This window comes from Salvia miltiorrhiza, chromosome 2, assembly GCF_028751815.1.
Source record: "Salvia miltiorrhiza cultivar Shanhuang (shh) chromosome 2, IMPLAD_Smil_shh, whole genome shotgun sequence".
In the NCBI taxonomy this organism is placed as follows: domain Eukaryota; kingdom Viridiplantae; phylum Streptophyta; class Magnoliopsida; order Lamiales; family Lamiaceae; genus Salvia; species Salvia miltiorrhiza.
The window spans coordinates 39094610-39111846 of NC_080388.1; the positions used below are offsets into that span (position 1 = coordinate 39094610).

A 17237-nucleotide genomic window follows, 5' to 3' on the forward strand; every position below is an offset into this window, starting at 1 on the left:
CGTCAGGCAGTGTGCTGGTGAACGGTTCATCCACTCGGGACTTCAAAATGAAACGCGGTCTTCGGCAGGGGGACCCGCTGTCCCCTTTCCTCTTTTTAGTCATTGCCGAAGGGTTAAATGCTCTGATGGAAAGAGCAACTGACCTCCAGTTGATGGCGCCGGCTGTTGTGGGGTCGGATAAAATTCCTGTGTCTCATCTGCAATACGCGGATGACACAATCTTTCTTCTGGCGGCGGATGAGGGGAATGTGATTTGTATTAAGAGGATCCTACTCCTTTTTCAATTCTTATCGGGGCTCAAAATCAACTTCGACAAGAGTAGCTTAATGGGTGTTGGAGTTGAAAGTGGCTGCTTGAGCAGATGGGCGGGATTGCTTAACTGTAAGGAGAGATCTCTTCCGTTCAATTATCTCGGTATCAAGGTTGGGGGACGGATGAACAGCAGTGTTGACTGGAAGTTCTTGGAGGATAAAGTTTTGAGGAAAATCAGAGGATGGAAGAAGAAATCTTTATCTTTGGCAGGGCGCATCGTTCTTGTGAAGTCGGTCCTTCAAGGTATTCCAGTGTTTCAACTTTCATTCCTAAATCTGTGATCCATAACCTCAACTCCATCTTCCGAAAATTCTTATGGGGGGTGTGGTGAGTCTAGATCTATTGCTTGGTTCAGATGGAAAGATCTGTGTGTCGACAAGGTTCAAGGGGGCTTGGGGTTTCGAAATATTGAATGGTTTAACAAAGTCTTGGTGTTCAAATGGCTATGGAGGTACTTGGTGGAGAAGGAGGCGTTGTGGGTGAGGGTTATCCAATCCTTGTATGGGGACTTGTCAAGGGGAGAGAGGGGAGTGGAAGGTCGAGAAAAGGGGAGGAATGAAAGGGTGGTGGTCCAAAATTGTTGGTAGGGCGGGGGGAGAGGGAGAGAGGTGGTTTTGGAGCAATGTTCAAAGGATCCTGGGGAACGGGAGAGAGGTCAGTTTTTGGGAGGAGGTGTGGGTGGGTAACAGCCCTCTCAAGTTTCTCTTCCCTAGGCTTTTTAATCTGAGCCTTCTTAAAGATGGTAGTGTTGAGGGGGCCGGGAAATGGACGGAGGAAGGGTGGGTGTGGGACCTTAAGTGGCGAAGGGAGAAGGTGATGGAGGCGAACCTGAAGTCTGTTATTGGTGTTTGTTCTTCTTGCCCAAGCAAACAGGACGGCTGGTATTGGAGAGTGCAGCGGGCGGGATCTTTTCGACTAAAGAGGCATGCATGGAGTGTGCTAAGGCTGAAGGAGATCATACAGGGGGTTCCAAGAAGTTTCGGCCCAATTGTGGACGGCACCGGCCCCTCACAAAACCAGGGTGACAGCTTGGAGAAGCATTTGCAACAGGCTGCCAACCTGTGAAAACTTGCTCAAAAGGAAAATCCCGATTCCAGTTGAAGAGCAGTGGTGCAACGCGTGTGTTTGGAGAGAGAAAACGGTGGAGCACTCTTTACTTCATTGCCCGAAAGTCGACCGTGTTTGGGACCAAATACACCAATGGATCGGAATCGAAACGGCGAAGCCACAGAGAGTCGAAGATCATTTCAAGTCCTTCATTGGAGGGGGAAGAGGTAAGAGAAACAGGAATTTCCTTAAAGCTCTTTGGATGGGAACTGTTTGGGTGGTATGGAAATATCGGAATGAGAGCAGGTTCGAGAACAAGAATTGGGAAGCGTCAAATCTTGTTAAAGATATCAAAGGAAGGCTGTGGAGTTGGAACAAAATCTTCCATGTTGTTGAGTCCAACGTTTCTTTTTCCTTGTGGTGCTCTAAAGAGTACTCACCCATTGTTTGACGTTTAGGTACTTCTGGTACCGTCTCGTTTTTAATGGATTTTTATTGATCAAAAAAAATATTATATATATATATATATATATATATTTATATATATATATATATATATAAATATATATTAAGAATTTATCTAATAAATACATATATTATTAAATTGCGATTTTATATAAAAAGAAAGAAAAAAGAAAAAGAAACCCGTGAAAGCACAAAGACGCAGACTAGGGGTCTGAGACTCTCAAAAGAGCTCGTAAAAAAGAGAGAAAGAGAACGAAACTCAAAACGCTAAAAAAGCTTCAACACGCTATATTTATCTAATAAATATATATTATATATATTATATATATATATATATATAAATATATATTAAGTATTTATCTAATAAATATAAATATAAATATATATATATATATATATATATTACCTTATTTATCTTATATAAATGCATGAACAGCTCGTGGATGGTGAAGTCCCCCCAACTGCATCTAACTACAACACTTTCCTCCGCCTACACATGTACGCAGATGGAACTTTTGTGTCAGAAAATGATGCCAACCTTGATGTAAATGTTTAAGTTTGAACAAATATTAGTAATACATAGTAAAATGTATTTATTTTATAATAATTGTGTATTGTTATGTATGAATTAGGCGGAGATTCGTCGCGTTGCTGCTGAGACAGGACGAGAGGACAGACTCGATGAGGTCTACTTGGAGCTCGTACGTCCCGGTAGGTCACGACTGTACGGCACTGGAAGTGCCGGTGTGAGCCAGTTTAGTAGGGGGTCTACTAACAGTACAGGCTCTTCCCAGATGTCTCAGCGGATGTATGAGACTCGGATCTCCACACTGGAGGAGCATCTTCAAAGGGCTGAGGATAGGGGTGGAAAATCGGGTACCCGCGGGTACCCTACCCGCAAAATGCGGGTACCCGCGGGACGAAAACTGCCGAAAACGGCACCCTCACCCGACCCTCTTCCCCGATGCGGGTACCCGAATACCCTCAGCGGATACCCGCTGCGGGTACGAGGGTACCCTCACAGTCCCGCGATTTTTTTTTTAATTGTAATTTTGCGGGTTTTTGGTCCCGCTGGAGGGTATTTCGTCCCGCGAGAGGGTATTTTATCCCGCATTTCACAAAAAAAATTGAAAATATCCTTTCTATTTCATCGATTATCCATAATAATTCTTGCTACTTACCATATGTGTGTGCAAATTTGGCTTTTATTTATAGAGACATAGATGCCAAGGAGTATATGTTTGGATAAGAAAAACGGCTCTGATGATTTCGGAAAATGACTCGTGCTGTGAATTACAGCTCGACTCTGTTACAAGCTTTAATTTATATAAGAGCTTATCCACTGTCTGCATGCCACTTTGGAATCTGCTGCCACACACACGCATTTTATCAAACATGTATTAGCAACCATTTATGCCTCCAAATGTTACATACTCCCTCCGTCCCTGAAATGGCTTCCTCTTTGGGGACGGCACGAGTTTTAATAAAAAGTTGTAAAGTGTATTGATAATGAAGAAAAAGTGATATAATTATTATTGGAAGTTGTGAAAAGTGTTATAATTAGTATTGGGAGTGGTGAAAAGTGAAAAGTAAGAATAAATAAAGTATTATTAGTGGTGGGGTAGGTTTCCAAAAATGGAAAGAAAGAAAGAGGAAGTTATTTGGGGGACGTCCCAAAATGGAAAAAGAGGAAGTTATTTTAGGGACGGATGGAGTATATAATTTAGCAGAAATAAGATGATGGCATAGCGTCTTGTTTTGTTTTGAAAATGAGAGTGGAAATCTCCTTGGATGCGTGAAGTTGGAGAAAATGAGAGTGGAAATCTGGAAATGTGAGAAGAAGGAGAAGAAATAGGATTAGGCATTTATATGTGTTATTTGCGGGTAATGCGGGTATCCGCGGGTATACCCGAGGGTACCCTCTACCCGCAATTTTTGAGGATGCGATACCCGCACCCGACCCTCCACCCGAATTTTGCGGGTATCGGGTACCCGATACCCGCGCGGGTATCGGGACGGGTGAGGGTATACCCGATACCCGCAACCCGATTTTCCACCCCTAGCTGAGGAGGATAGGGCGGCCCAAGAAGCAGCACGTGAGGCCGAGCGAGCCGCACGTGAGGCCGAACGAGCAGCACGTGAGGCCCTTGAGAAGCGGATGACATACTTCGAGGAGATACTGAGGCGGTCGGGTCAGCTACCTTGAGCATCACTTCTATGTATCTATATCACGTTGAACTTTTTTTTTTTGCTTTATGTTATGTTTCTGAACAAACACAATTACACTTGAACTTTGTTTAACATTTGTGTTTTGTTGAACAATTTAATTGTTTTATGTTTTCAAATCGTCCTATTTATTGTGAGTGAATTCAAGGTATGCAAATGAATTCTTAATACATTATAATTACAAAATGAAAATACTTATACTCTATAACGTAGATTGATAAAAAAAAATTAATAACATATTGGTTAATAAATAGATATATTGTTTCGACGTAAAAAACATAAAAATAAGGACATATATGCAAATGAATTCAAAAATACATTAAAACTATCAAATTAAAATACTTATGATTAATAAACTATATTGATAAAAAAATATTAAAAAAAAATTAAAAAATAAATATTTATTTGCCATAAAAATACGGGCGGCACGAGACTGGTCCGTAATTAACAACATTACTTGGATATTATCTCCTCATATTCAAATGTTATGAATATATGATATATATTGTATATTGAAATAGCCTTTAAATGATTTAATAGGCAATAGATATATCAATTATACGAGTGTTCTCTGCTGGGGACAATTCAAAAGGAACTTCAAGGTTAAGCGTGCTTGACTTAGAGCACAACTAAGATTGGTGACCCACTGGGAAGTTCGCCTAAGGTTTGAATTATTGTATAAATACGAAAATATTAGTGGAGATAAATAAATAGATAAATAAATAAATAAATAAAATAAATAAATAATTATATAATTAAAATAATTATTTAATTACCGGCGGAAATATGCCGCCGGTAATTAGCTGCGGCACGGGCCCGCCGGTAATCTCCCAACATCGACGACCATCGGTGTGGTGGTGATCACCGGCGGCATCTCTACCGCCGCTGATTACCGGCGGCATCGTGCCGCCGGTAATCAGCGGCGGCGAGAACCGCCGGTAAATGTTCGGGAAACCACCTGAGTTTCCCGAGAAAATATACCGGCGGTAGGGCCGCCGCCAATCTCCGGCGGCTGAGCTTCGCCGCCGGCAATCTCATCTCGATCCGACGAGATTATAACCGGCGGTAGCGGGCCGCCGGTAATGCCACCGGTAATGGAATCGCCGGCGGCCGCCCCTTTTTTACCGACGGGAATCGCCGCCGGTAATCCCGAATTTTTTTGTAGTGAATGTTTTTGAAATAATTAGTATCTTTTTTCTATTTTTATTTATACATTTAATTTAATTTGTGTGATGTCTTTATTTTAGTTTGACATTTTGCTGGGGATAGATCCAACAGCGACGGAAGGGGGACTTAGGTACGTTCGATACGATGGGTATTAGCAACCTGAAACACGAACAATGTTAGAGCCCTCCTTGAAGCACCGGTGGGGGTGTCGGTAAGTGAGTAAATAATATAAGAAATCGAATTGAAAATAATTGAAATATAGCAAATGATATTAATGATTAAATTGGGTCGATCTGGTCAACAGAGTTGAAGAGCAATTGACCAATGAGCGGGGGTCCTTGGGTCTTTCCGGCTTATCTGGTCATCGAAAAACCTAAGGCTAAGAGCGTGAAGGCAGAATAGTGCGAGTGAGGAGAGAAGGTGAAGAAAACGTATTGAAGTGCGAATGATTGGATAGGTCTATTGACCTAGTCGATTTGTATTTATATCATAACGGGAGAGCCATTTAGGGTTTTAATGACCCATGTGCGTCCTTAAGCCCTAGTCGTCTCGATTTTCATGAAATTGATAATCGTGACTTCTCCTGCCTTCTTCCTCAAGTTGTCGCCTTTAGGGTTTGATTCATTGACCTTGATGACCTAGCATTTGGGCCAACTTGATAAAAATTAATCTAACCATTTTAATTGGACTAGCCAATTGGATCATGAGTATTTATATTTAAATGGACTACACGAATTTTGACCATTACACATTTTTTATTTAATAAATAATAAAAATTAATTGCACAGTTAAAGTAAAATATTATTATTAAACATTGAAATTATATAAATAAAGGAAATATTTAAACCTATAATACATCATATATTATATACATACTATTTATATATGGAGTAAACATATTTACAGACCACTAATATCCTAATAATATAAATCATAGCTAAACAGTGTAATTAATAACAAGTAGCAAGTTGAGGATAGGAATTAAATTAACAAAAACACGACAAGTAATCTAACACGGACAAGGAAAATTTTCTACCATCTCTGTGATGGCCGAGTTTTCACTATTGTCATTCAGTTTCTTGTTTCGGTCATATTAATTTTCCTTGTTTAAATTTTGATTTTCGATCCACAAACTTGTATCGAGATAAACTTCAACTTTAATTCAAATTATTTCTCCTAATTCGTCCTTAATATTTCTAAAACTTCCATCAAAGTTCGAACAAGTATCTAATTTCACAAGATAAAATAATTTAAGCACAACGCAATTACATTCACTCAAATTCCTATATAATTATCATCAAAAAAAAAATTGAAAACATAGAAAAGTAAGTGTTATCATTTATATACATAATTCACATATCATTTATGAAATTAAGGTTTTTGATACTATATTTAATATAAGATGCATATTGCATATATTTTTATCAACAAAATTACAAATTTTGAGAAATGTAATGAAAAAAATATTATAAGAGAGAGAGAAAGGGGATATATATAATGTAGATATTAAGATGAGCAGAGAAAACTCAATTATAACAATAATTATAAGAGCATTAGCACCTGATAGAGGGGGGAACTACATTAGGTTAAGGAGGCTGCAGTGAGATGACATCATGACCTGATTTTTTTAGTTTTGATTATTGTATTTTTCATTTAATTTTAATTGCACAAATTTAAATAACACAATTTACTAATAATTGAAATTGCATTAATTTTAAAATCCTAAAAATTACATAAAAACTTAGAAAAATAAAAACATATCCTAAAATAAATATTCCAGCCCTATTCCGTTTGTGTGTGTGAATGAAGGAGAAATAGATGAAGAATGGAAGAGATAATTTTTTTTTTTTTGTGATTGAAGAACTGAATGAGAGGTATTTATAGAATAGAAATTATTTTTAAAAAAAATTGAAGAAAAACGGCTTGGGGAAAGAGAGAATCGAGAGAGAAAACGGCTATTTAGCCGTTGATTTCCAAAAAAAAATGTTTTTTTTTTAAATTAAGCGCGTGCACAGCAAATTTTTCCTATCATGACAGCCTCGTTCTATCGGGACTCACTCGGGTCACAGAACACTGCAGTGGGTGATTCGAGACCCCCCTATCGGAGCACCATTGCGGGTGCTCTAAGAGCAGAGAGAATGGTGAATAATGTGTAAGCATTTGGTAGTGATGCTAGTTTCACTATAAGTTTGTTGTAATATAGTATTGGCATTCCTGATTGAAATTTTTGCAAATTTAATATTAAAAAAATAAGTGTAAACACTACTTGGATCTTACTAACGCTTTTTATAATCGTAAAACTAACAGAAATGGAAGAAATTGGAACTAAGTAAAAAAAAACGTACAAAAAAAAAGTAGGACATAAAAAGTCAGATAAATGAGCCAAAAGGTGGATTTTGTGCTTATTATCCGAGAGGTGGTCTTGAATACAATCGAGTGCATCGTATAATCAGGTTGATCCGTATTCAAACTTTAACTCGCATCCTGATCCAAACCTGTATTCTTATCACTCAAATCGTATAAATAACATTATTTGGCTATACAAATGACATTGCCTGTAATTGACATTAATCTGTTATACAAATAAAATTGCGTATAAATTAATGACAATATATATAACATTGTAAATGACACTGTGTATAATTGACACTATTTAAAAATATAAATGACACTTCCTGTAATTGACACTATAAGATTATAATAATGACACTACAATATTTTAAATGACACTATAAAATTGAAAACGACACTATAATATTTTAAAATGTTACAGTGTCATTTATATAACCGAATAATGTCAATTATAAGCTGTATCATTTGTATAATCGAATAGTATCATTTACACGATTTGAGTCTTTACATAATGTGAATTTGGATCAGAATATGAATCAAAGTTTGAGTGCGGATCAATCTAATTATAGATACATCCGATTATACCCAAGGTTTTGCGACTATCCAAAGGGCAGTGGTAAGCCCAATTGTTGGATAAAATATTGCTTTCTAGCAAACATTTTTTGATTAATCCTTTCGCGATTTTATTTTATTTCCGTTAAGTCACTTGAGTCATTGACCATTGTGTTATGATATAATTTGACCCTTAAACCTTAATTAGTTTGGTTTAGTTATTTTATATATAGTACTATTAGTGATTCAAAGTCATACATCGATTCTCTTTCTTACGTGATTTTATGGAATTTTATTTCTTATTTTTTCAAATCTCTCATCTAATCAGTACTTTTATAATTATTTTTAATTAATTTCATATTTTCAAGAATAATTTTCTCTCCCTCTCCACATGGAAATCATAAACCCAAATATGAAAATTTTCCCTAAACGATAAAAGTTTCTTTACTTTTTTGTATTTGCTTTTTTATTCTTTCTTTCTTTCTTTCTTTCTTTTCTTTCTAAAAACATGTATTTTGACTAATGATAAAATATCCAGCATAAAAAATATATCTAAAATAAGAAATTATAAGTTTTAAAATAAAATGTTGTTCTATCTCTGCTTTCTTATATTATACAAGTATTCAGGAATTATTTGTTTTATAAATTCTATTCTATAAGAAAGTTATACAATTTTAAAGTTTCAAAATAAATATTTTTCTCCCTTCTCTATCTTCTTTTATACACCATACAATATAATTTTTGTTGCATTTATGAAATTACATTCTTTTAGGATACGGTGAAAAAAAAAACCAGAATAGCTTTCCAAACTAAGGTTTAAGGGTCAAATTATATCGTAAAATTATTTTTATAATATCTACTATAAATGCATTATGGATCTATTATAAAATATTACTCGATATATTTAGCGTTATGCTATTATGGATCTATTTGAGAATATTATAATAACATAATTCAGAGTTAAAGAATCAAATAAAATAAGATTCTGATGATCCAATTACAGTATAATACAAAGTTTAAACCTTCATTTGAAGTAAATGAAAATCTAAGAACTCTATAAAAAAGTTGATGATATGTTTATCTTGTGTTAACTTTAAAAATTAGAATCATAAAGGTCCATCGTCAGATACGGCCCGCTTAAGTATGGGCATGCTTTATAGAATATAATTATTGTGTTTGGGCTAAAGTTGGGGTTGGGCTTAATCAAATTTCTATTAATGGATTATATCTGAAAAACTTAAAATCTACATAAAAAACAAAAGTCAATTTATAAAATTATTCATTTTCATAGCAATAATAATAAAAAGTATTCATAAAAATAAAATTTAATTAATATTCATATAAGATTACGTAATTACTCTATTACAGTTATTTCAGTTGTTGATAAAGGGGATGAGAGGAAGAGAGTGGGCGAAAGTGACGGAAATCACCCTCAGCGGCGGCGAGGCTGCGGGAAGTGATGTGATGCATAACTAAAATCATAGTATTTGGGAAATTTATTTGTGGAGAATGCCATTACCATACGTAATGTTTGTGAGGAGTTTAGAAGGTTCTGGATCTTTTCTCTCTCTCATTTCTACTATTTTATTACCTCGAATCGCTCGAATAATGTAATTTTGTTTTCTTAGCGCATGTTTGGTAGGCCTTATGAGTCTACATTTTATTTAACAACTTTGGAATATATCGAGTTTTGTGATGTTTGTGTGGGTAATGTTTTTAAATTCAAAAACAGTTCTAAATTCGTGATGAATTCACAATTTGAATATAGGTTAATTAATCGTGAATAAGGCCCGATCCAGAATTTGTCATTAGGGGGGGTTGAATTATTAAGTAAGGAAGTATTTGCTTGGGGGTGCCCCTGAGCTAAATTTTTTGGGGCAGCCCGCGTACAGTTCATTTTTATATCTAAATTGAATTTTAATGGACTTAGAATTAGAACTTAGTCATTTATTATAATAAACAAATGTTCTCATTCCATTGATTCAACAAGATATATTGAAAGCATAGAAAAAACTACGTATCCGCATTTTTTAAAAAAATGTTTCATTTTCTAACAAAATAAATTTATTTTTTTTGAAACGTTAATATTTTATTATTAATAGTGCGCGAATTAACTCAAATTCAGCATGCAAACTAACTAAGAAATAAAAGGGTACAAAAATAGCACAAATTTAATAAACTAATATAGCAAACATCTTACGCATTTGGCTTGGATATAGGCTAAATCATACGATTCACAACTTATATCTTGGTCGTCAATTGAGGGATATAGGGAGTAATACTTTTTGGACTTTAATTAGGCAAAGGTTATGTACAAAAATACAACCCTTTGAACATTAAAATATTTTTAAACCTTTACACAAATATTTAATTTAGACATTTTAAAGTGTTATCTCATAACCGTTTCCTATATATATATATATATAAATATACTTATACCAGCCTTACTCAAAATCCCTCAATATATAGTCATAGATGAACTATTCCAGCAGTCCCATGGTGACCTTTCAATTCGGTAAATATATGAATTTCTTTAGGTTCGATTATATCATACCTGGCTTTCCAAGTGTACCTGCTTTTCCAAGTGTAGTATGAATTGGAGCTAAAAAAAAGTGTAGTATGAATTTATTCGAATTTCTTAAAAATATATATATATATATATATATATATATATATATAAATAAAGAGAGGATCTTGAGTGCAATCAGGTGTACCGTACAATCCGCAGATTACATTCTCACTTAGATCATGACCCGCACTCTAACCCGAACCCGTATTCTGGTCTGAATCGTATAAATAAATATTTTGGGTGCGGGTCAATTCAGACGTTGTACGATACATTTGGTTGTACCCAAGTTTTTATAGAAAAAAAAAAGATTAATAGTGATTCTCCATTTCCCTCTTGCTAACTCAAACTCTCGTATAAATAAATATTTTGGGTGCGGATTAATTCAGACGTTGTACGATACATTTGGTTGTACCCAAGTTTTTATAAAAAAAAAAAAAAAAATTAATAGTGATTCTCCATTTGACTCAAACTCTCAAGTATTTATTGATTAGAGAGAAAATATCGTACCAACTGACGACCTACGCTTCGCTGTCTACTTGTCTCGTATAATTTACCCATTGCAAATTCGAAAGTAGCACTAATCACGTCTCTATAGGTTCAAGTATATATATAATACTTAATTGATTTTTCAAATGTGATTTACCCAATGCACGTCAAAAGATGTGGCTGCGAATTTTCATGACCACACAAAAAGGAAACAAGAGAGAGAAAGAAGAGAACTAATTAAGCTTGAGACCTTATATGGGCATTCATATGGAGAATCGATCGACGGCGACGAGGAGCAGGCGAAGGTGATCGCTCTAAATTTTGACAATGTTAGAGAGAAGAGAATAAAGGAGTTGAAGGAGAAGCAGCACTTCAACATATATATATATATATTAGCTTTCATTTAATTTTTGAAGATTTGAAAGAGAAGTCCACAATAGATATAAGGATTTATTTTTGTCAATGTCAAGATTTTGTTTTAATTTTCAGTAATCAGATCTAGTTAACAGCTAAATTTTAAGAGTGATAGTGTTGATTAGATTCAAACGGATGTCATACGCAACATATTATCACACATGCATGTTAAACGAGTATTACCGAGCTTAACTTTATTTTCTAAATATCTCGAGATTGGCGAATTTATTCAAACTTAATCGAGCTTAATTGAAAATTTTTAAATTCAAATTTAAATTTAAAATTATATTAAAATATTAATTATTTTCTTTTAAATATACATTTTATTCACTCGTGTTTCTAAAATCGAGCTTAATAGACGTGATACATTCTTATGAGACGGACGACAATAGAAAAAAGTGATTCATTCTTATGTGATGGAGTGAATATTTTTTTAAAAAAATTGTGAAATTAGTTTGAGACATACTTATTCAATTATTAGAAATTATACTATAGGTATAGGAATTGTATCTAGTTTTTATTTTTATAGTTTAAGGATAAATCACGTAACAACTTTATTCAAGAGCTAACAATCCAAATTTCATTAATTAAATTGGTTAGAGTAAGATACTCTATTCTATAATTGTCATTTATATAGTCTTTGGTTATTGATACCATCTGTGTTACCAGAGTTATTATCACGACTGCATCAGAATATTCTTTGGAGATTCCCTTGCTGATAAGCGCAAAGCTTTTGAAGATGTGGTTTCCTGATTTGAGTGATTTTCGAAGAGATCTTTGTGTATCTTTTGGATTGACTTGCAAGCTATCAAGTATGAGTCCTTATCCAAGAAGGACACTTTGGTTTCTCCTCTATATAAGTCGATCTCTTCCTGGAATTAGGGTTTGGTTTTTCTTTCGTGCAATTGATCGAGCAGTTTATGAGCGTAACACTTTCCTTTGAGAAAACATATTGTTTCAAGTTTATGTTCGGTATGTTGTACATTTATTAGAGCATTTGGTGAGCAACACGTTTCTGTCAGTGAGAACATCATAGCTTGGAGTGTATGTTCTGGTATTTCATACTTTGTATTTAATATTGTTGCTTGCAAAGTATTTGTCTTTTTATCTTCTTTGTGAGTTGGTGTTTGTGTTGTAAGGGAGTAAGTGTGTTCGTCGGGGTTCACACTTAGAAAGTTAGTGTTATCTAGCTTTCGACGTTTTACTAGTGTTGAGGTTTTGGGAAATTATAGAGGCATAGATGGTTGAGTCTTGTGTAAGTCCTGCTGTAATTTAATCTCTCATAGTGAATCGTTTTCCCTGGGCGAGTCCCCCCCAGACGTATGTGTTCTATCACCGAACTGGATTACCATATCGTGTGTTTGTATCTGTTGATTTTGGTTTTGTTATCTGTTGTGTCTCAGTATCTCACTAAGTATCTCGTCTGGTATTATCTTGGGTAGCTGCAAGATTTTTATGTGTATTTGGGCAGGCTGGTATTTCAAAATTTGATTTATTTTTATATTTCTTTTTCCATATGAAAAAGTTTATATAATTTTGAAAAGTTTTTATTTTATTTATATATTAACCATTCTGGGACTTATAAAATAATACATGTATATGATTTGAAAAACAAAATGAATAAAACGGGAACGGAAAACATGGTTCATAATAATACTCCATCTAATATCTTAGGGGTTATTACTATAAAATACATCAAATTTGTCAATTTTCTGATTTATATCATCATCTTTTTTTTTTCTAGAAAATACATAAATTTATAATTTGTTCGTAAAATTCCCACGGTGGGTATCTCCGGCGAAATCGAAATTTATGTGTCATTTACATGGCTGATGTGGCACTGACGTGGCATTTAATTTATTTGAGAATGATGATGTGTTGCCACTCCACCCACCCACCCACCCCACAGACCGTCCTCTTTCCCCTCCTCCCCAACCCCCAGCCCCCTACCCCCCAACCCAACATACCGTCCCCCACCCCCACCACCACCACCACCACCACCACCATTTCTCCTGCCAGGTGGGCGGAGCCTTCCCCTTCCCCCAACCCCGCCACCAGCACTTTCCCTCTTGATCTCTGCCGCTTTCACCCAAAGTCTTCCAATTTGCAGATCTATAATTGAGCATGGTGAAATTGGTGATTTTGGTCGAGTTTTTGAAAAAATTGGTGGTTTTGGTCGAGGGAGAGAGACTGGAGGGTGGCGGAGGGCGGCGAAGGGGGGAGGTTCTGCTGGTTGGGGAGGGCGGTGGAGAGGGGGCTCTGCTAGTGGGGGAAAGCGGCGGCTCTGCGTGTATCTTCTGTGTCTGTGTCTGCGCGTGTCAACGTGTGTGTGTGTGAGAGAGAGAGAGAGTGAGCGAGAGAGAGAGAGAAGTGTGTGTATGTGTGATTTGACAATTCCAGCAGCCACGTTGGCAATTCCGGCAGCTACATTGGCAATCCGACTGACCTCAGATTAATTTGGACGAAATTATAAATGGTGGGACAATTACAAACAAATTATAAATTCATGTATTTTATGGCAAAAAAAAAGTAATGATAGAAACCAGAAAATTGGCAAACTTAGATGTATTTTATGGCAATAACCCCAATATCTTATTACATACCTTTCGAAATACGAAATTCTTAATTGAACTACAAAAGTTGAATTGAATACTACATGATTTGACTTAAGCTTGTCATTAATTAGCTAGAAGCACATAATTAATTAGGATGGTTCCAACTTCCAAACCAACACCTTTCAAATTTATGATCTTGAACAACCAAAAAAGCTAAACCTAAAATTTTTTCATGATTAATGTCCTAAATCATACTAACATTGGTTAATTAAATATAATTCTCAGAACTTGAGACTGACGACACTTGCATTACTCTCTTCTCCTTCGACTCTCCTCCTCTCTCCGCTGTTGTCGCCGCCGCTGTCCGCCTTCCAGCTGCCGCTCTCCGACTTCCCGTCCTCGATGCTCTCCGAGGGGATCGCCGCCGCCGCCCCGGACGTCCGATTCCGGGGAGCTGTTTCTCTGCGTTACGGGAGGCTGCTTGTTGTAAAAATGCAGCTGCTGGTGGTGATGGAGCTGGTGGTTAGGCGGTGGAGATATGGCGGGGTACATGTCTTGCTGCATCGGCGGGTTTGGGGAGCAGAAGGGCGGCGACACGTGGTGGGTGGTGGCGGGGTGCGCTCCGTAGAGGGCCTGTGCCCCGCCGTGTGCGGCGGCGGCGGCGGCGTATTCTTGCGGGACCCATATGCCACCTAGGACCACCACCTGAGGGGCCGCCGTGACCGCCGCTTGTGGGCTCGGGCTGGGCCTTCGAGTGTGAAGTCGGTATTTCTGCTTTCACAAATTTCAAAGTTTTGGTCTTATTCTTGAACCAGAGATTATATGTCTAGTCACAAAAGTACAAAACACAACTAAAAGATACACTCTTTTCTTTTTTATAGCATGAATGTCCCAGTTTTGATTTTTGGTGTGTACATGTGTACGTAGTTTTGTGCTTTTTTAGAGAGAGAGAGAGAGAGGGGCACCTGCAAATGGCTTTTAACTTCATCATTGGTCAAGCCATCCACCTTCATCAGTTCTCGAATTTGTTTGGGAGTAGCTACTGCCAACAAAAACATAAACTATAAAGCTGAGCAGCACCATAATTATCATATAATTCAATCCACTATTAGCTATCATTTCATGTATCAAATTATATGTAACGCAAAAATTTCATGCAAATATACCATGCATATTTTATGGTTTCACGATTTTAAAATATGGTTGAATTATAAGATTTTATATATATTATATATATATATAAAAAAACTTCACCTTGTGAACCACCCAACATGTGAAGAGCATTAACGAAGCGCCGGTGCAAGTCCGGGGACCAGCACCGCCGCGCCTTTCGGTGAGTCTGGGAACCATTCGTGGCGGTCCCACAAGCCTGCTCCTTTTCGACGGAGCACTTTCCGCCGCTCTCCCTCTTGGTCTCCGAGGAACTCCTCTTCTCCTCCTTATGAGAGGAGGCGAGGGCTAGCTCCGGATACGCTTCACCGGAGGGCGAGGAGGCTCTATCCTTGGACGAGAAGGGGAGAAAAGCGCCGCCGCCGTTCACTCTCTGCTTGCAATTCAAAGCAAGCTTGATATCAGTTTCCTGCGGCGACGTCAGTGGAGACTGCGGGGCCTTGGCCCCCTCACTTTCTTGATTCCATAGCTGCGCAGATGTCATCCAGTTAGCTTTGTCTGCGGACATATTTCCTTCGCCTATCTCAACGCTGGAAGAATTTGAAGTTTTGAGAGGAATGAACTCTTCGAGCACCGGCCTTCCTCCTTGGCTCGCCCTCTCCGACTGCAGCTGCTGCCGCGACGCCTCCATTGCTGTGCAAAATACAAGTAGACATCATCACTAACACAATACAAATGAAAAAAAAAAAAATAGATGCATTTTTTGAATTTAATTAGGGTTTGAAATTTTTACCGTTGGAGAGGAGTTGCATACAGAGGGGAAGCTCGCGCTTGAAGGCGTCGATCTTGAGCCTCTCTTCCTCGAGGCGACCGAGGAATTCTTCGAGTTTTTGAGTGTGCTCACTTGCTTGATCTCCAAAGGATTTTGGGAGCATGGAATAGATTTGGGGTTTACAGTCGAAGCTAAGTTCGGATGGAGATGCCATCATTTCTTGATCTATAACATAAATTAAGCAATCTTCTTTGCTTTCTGTATGTGAAGATCTTGTAGATGGAATTACAGTAGAATCATGTAATGGTATGTCTAAAACCAAGAACACACGATAAGCTGATTCGTTTTTATCGATGAGATTTGGGGACTGCAGTTAATAATGGTAGGAGAAAAGGGAGAATTTAGGATGTTTGTAAACACACAAAGAGAAGGGGGGATGGGGTGGGGTTCTCTAGGGTTGGGTTGGAGGGAGAATAAAGTGGAGTTTTGGAGAGAAGAGAAGAGGAAAATGAAAGAAAGAAAAAAGAAAAGTAGAAAAAAGAGAGTGGGGAAAAGATAAGGGATGGTAACTTCTTGCAAAGAGCAAAGGGAAGAAAAGGCTATATTTAATGGTTCCTGCAAGAAGGAATCACTTGGTCTCTCAAAGAACCTTGTTTTCAATATATATATTTTTTACGAGAGCCTTCAAATTAAAACTATAATACCCATAAGCAAATGATTCTTCTACTTGGACTACTTTATTTTTCCTTTTCCTTTTTCACACTTTACATTGTTGATACTCCTTTTGTTTTAGCCCTTTAATTAGGGTTGTGTGAGAAATTTAAAGAAGTTGGAATAAATAAATAGGTTGGAAAAGGATGAGTAAAAAGAGAACTTATATTCATCCCCATCTCAATAGCATTTATCAAATGGAATTAGTTTCATGTGATTTATAATTGATCTTTAATGTTTTTGTTATCCTAGAAAAGAAGATAATGTCAAGATTTTGATACTTAATGTGGCCTTAAATATATTAGTACTAGATATTGTGGTACGTCCTACTTTTCAATATAATCTAATTTTAAAGAAATTACGCTAGCTTTATCAATTAACCTTTGAGAATTTTTTGGATTTCACCCTCCCATATCTTTTTATATTTTAGTAGTACTTCACATCTTGAACTATATTATTTTTTCACTTAATTATACACACAATTTTAATGGTATTTTTT

The 17237-nt window shown here is 36.6% G+C and overlaps 1 pseudogene; it reads right to left on the reverse strand.

Moving 5' to 3' along the window:
* Nucleotides 1-14140: 14140 nt before the first annotated feature.
* Nucleotides 14141-16809, reverse strand: LOC131012375 (myb family transcription factor EFM-like; annotated as a pseudogene).
* Between the last annotated feature and the right edge of the window lie 428 nt (nt 16810-17237).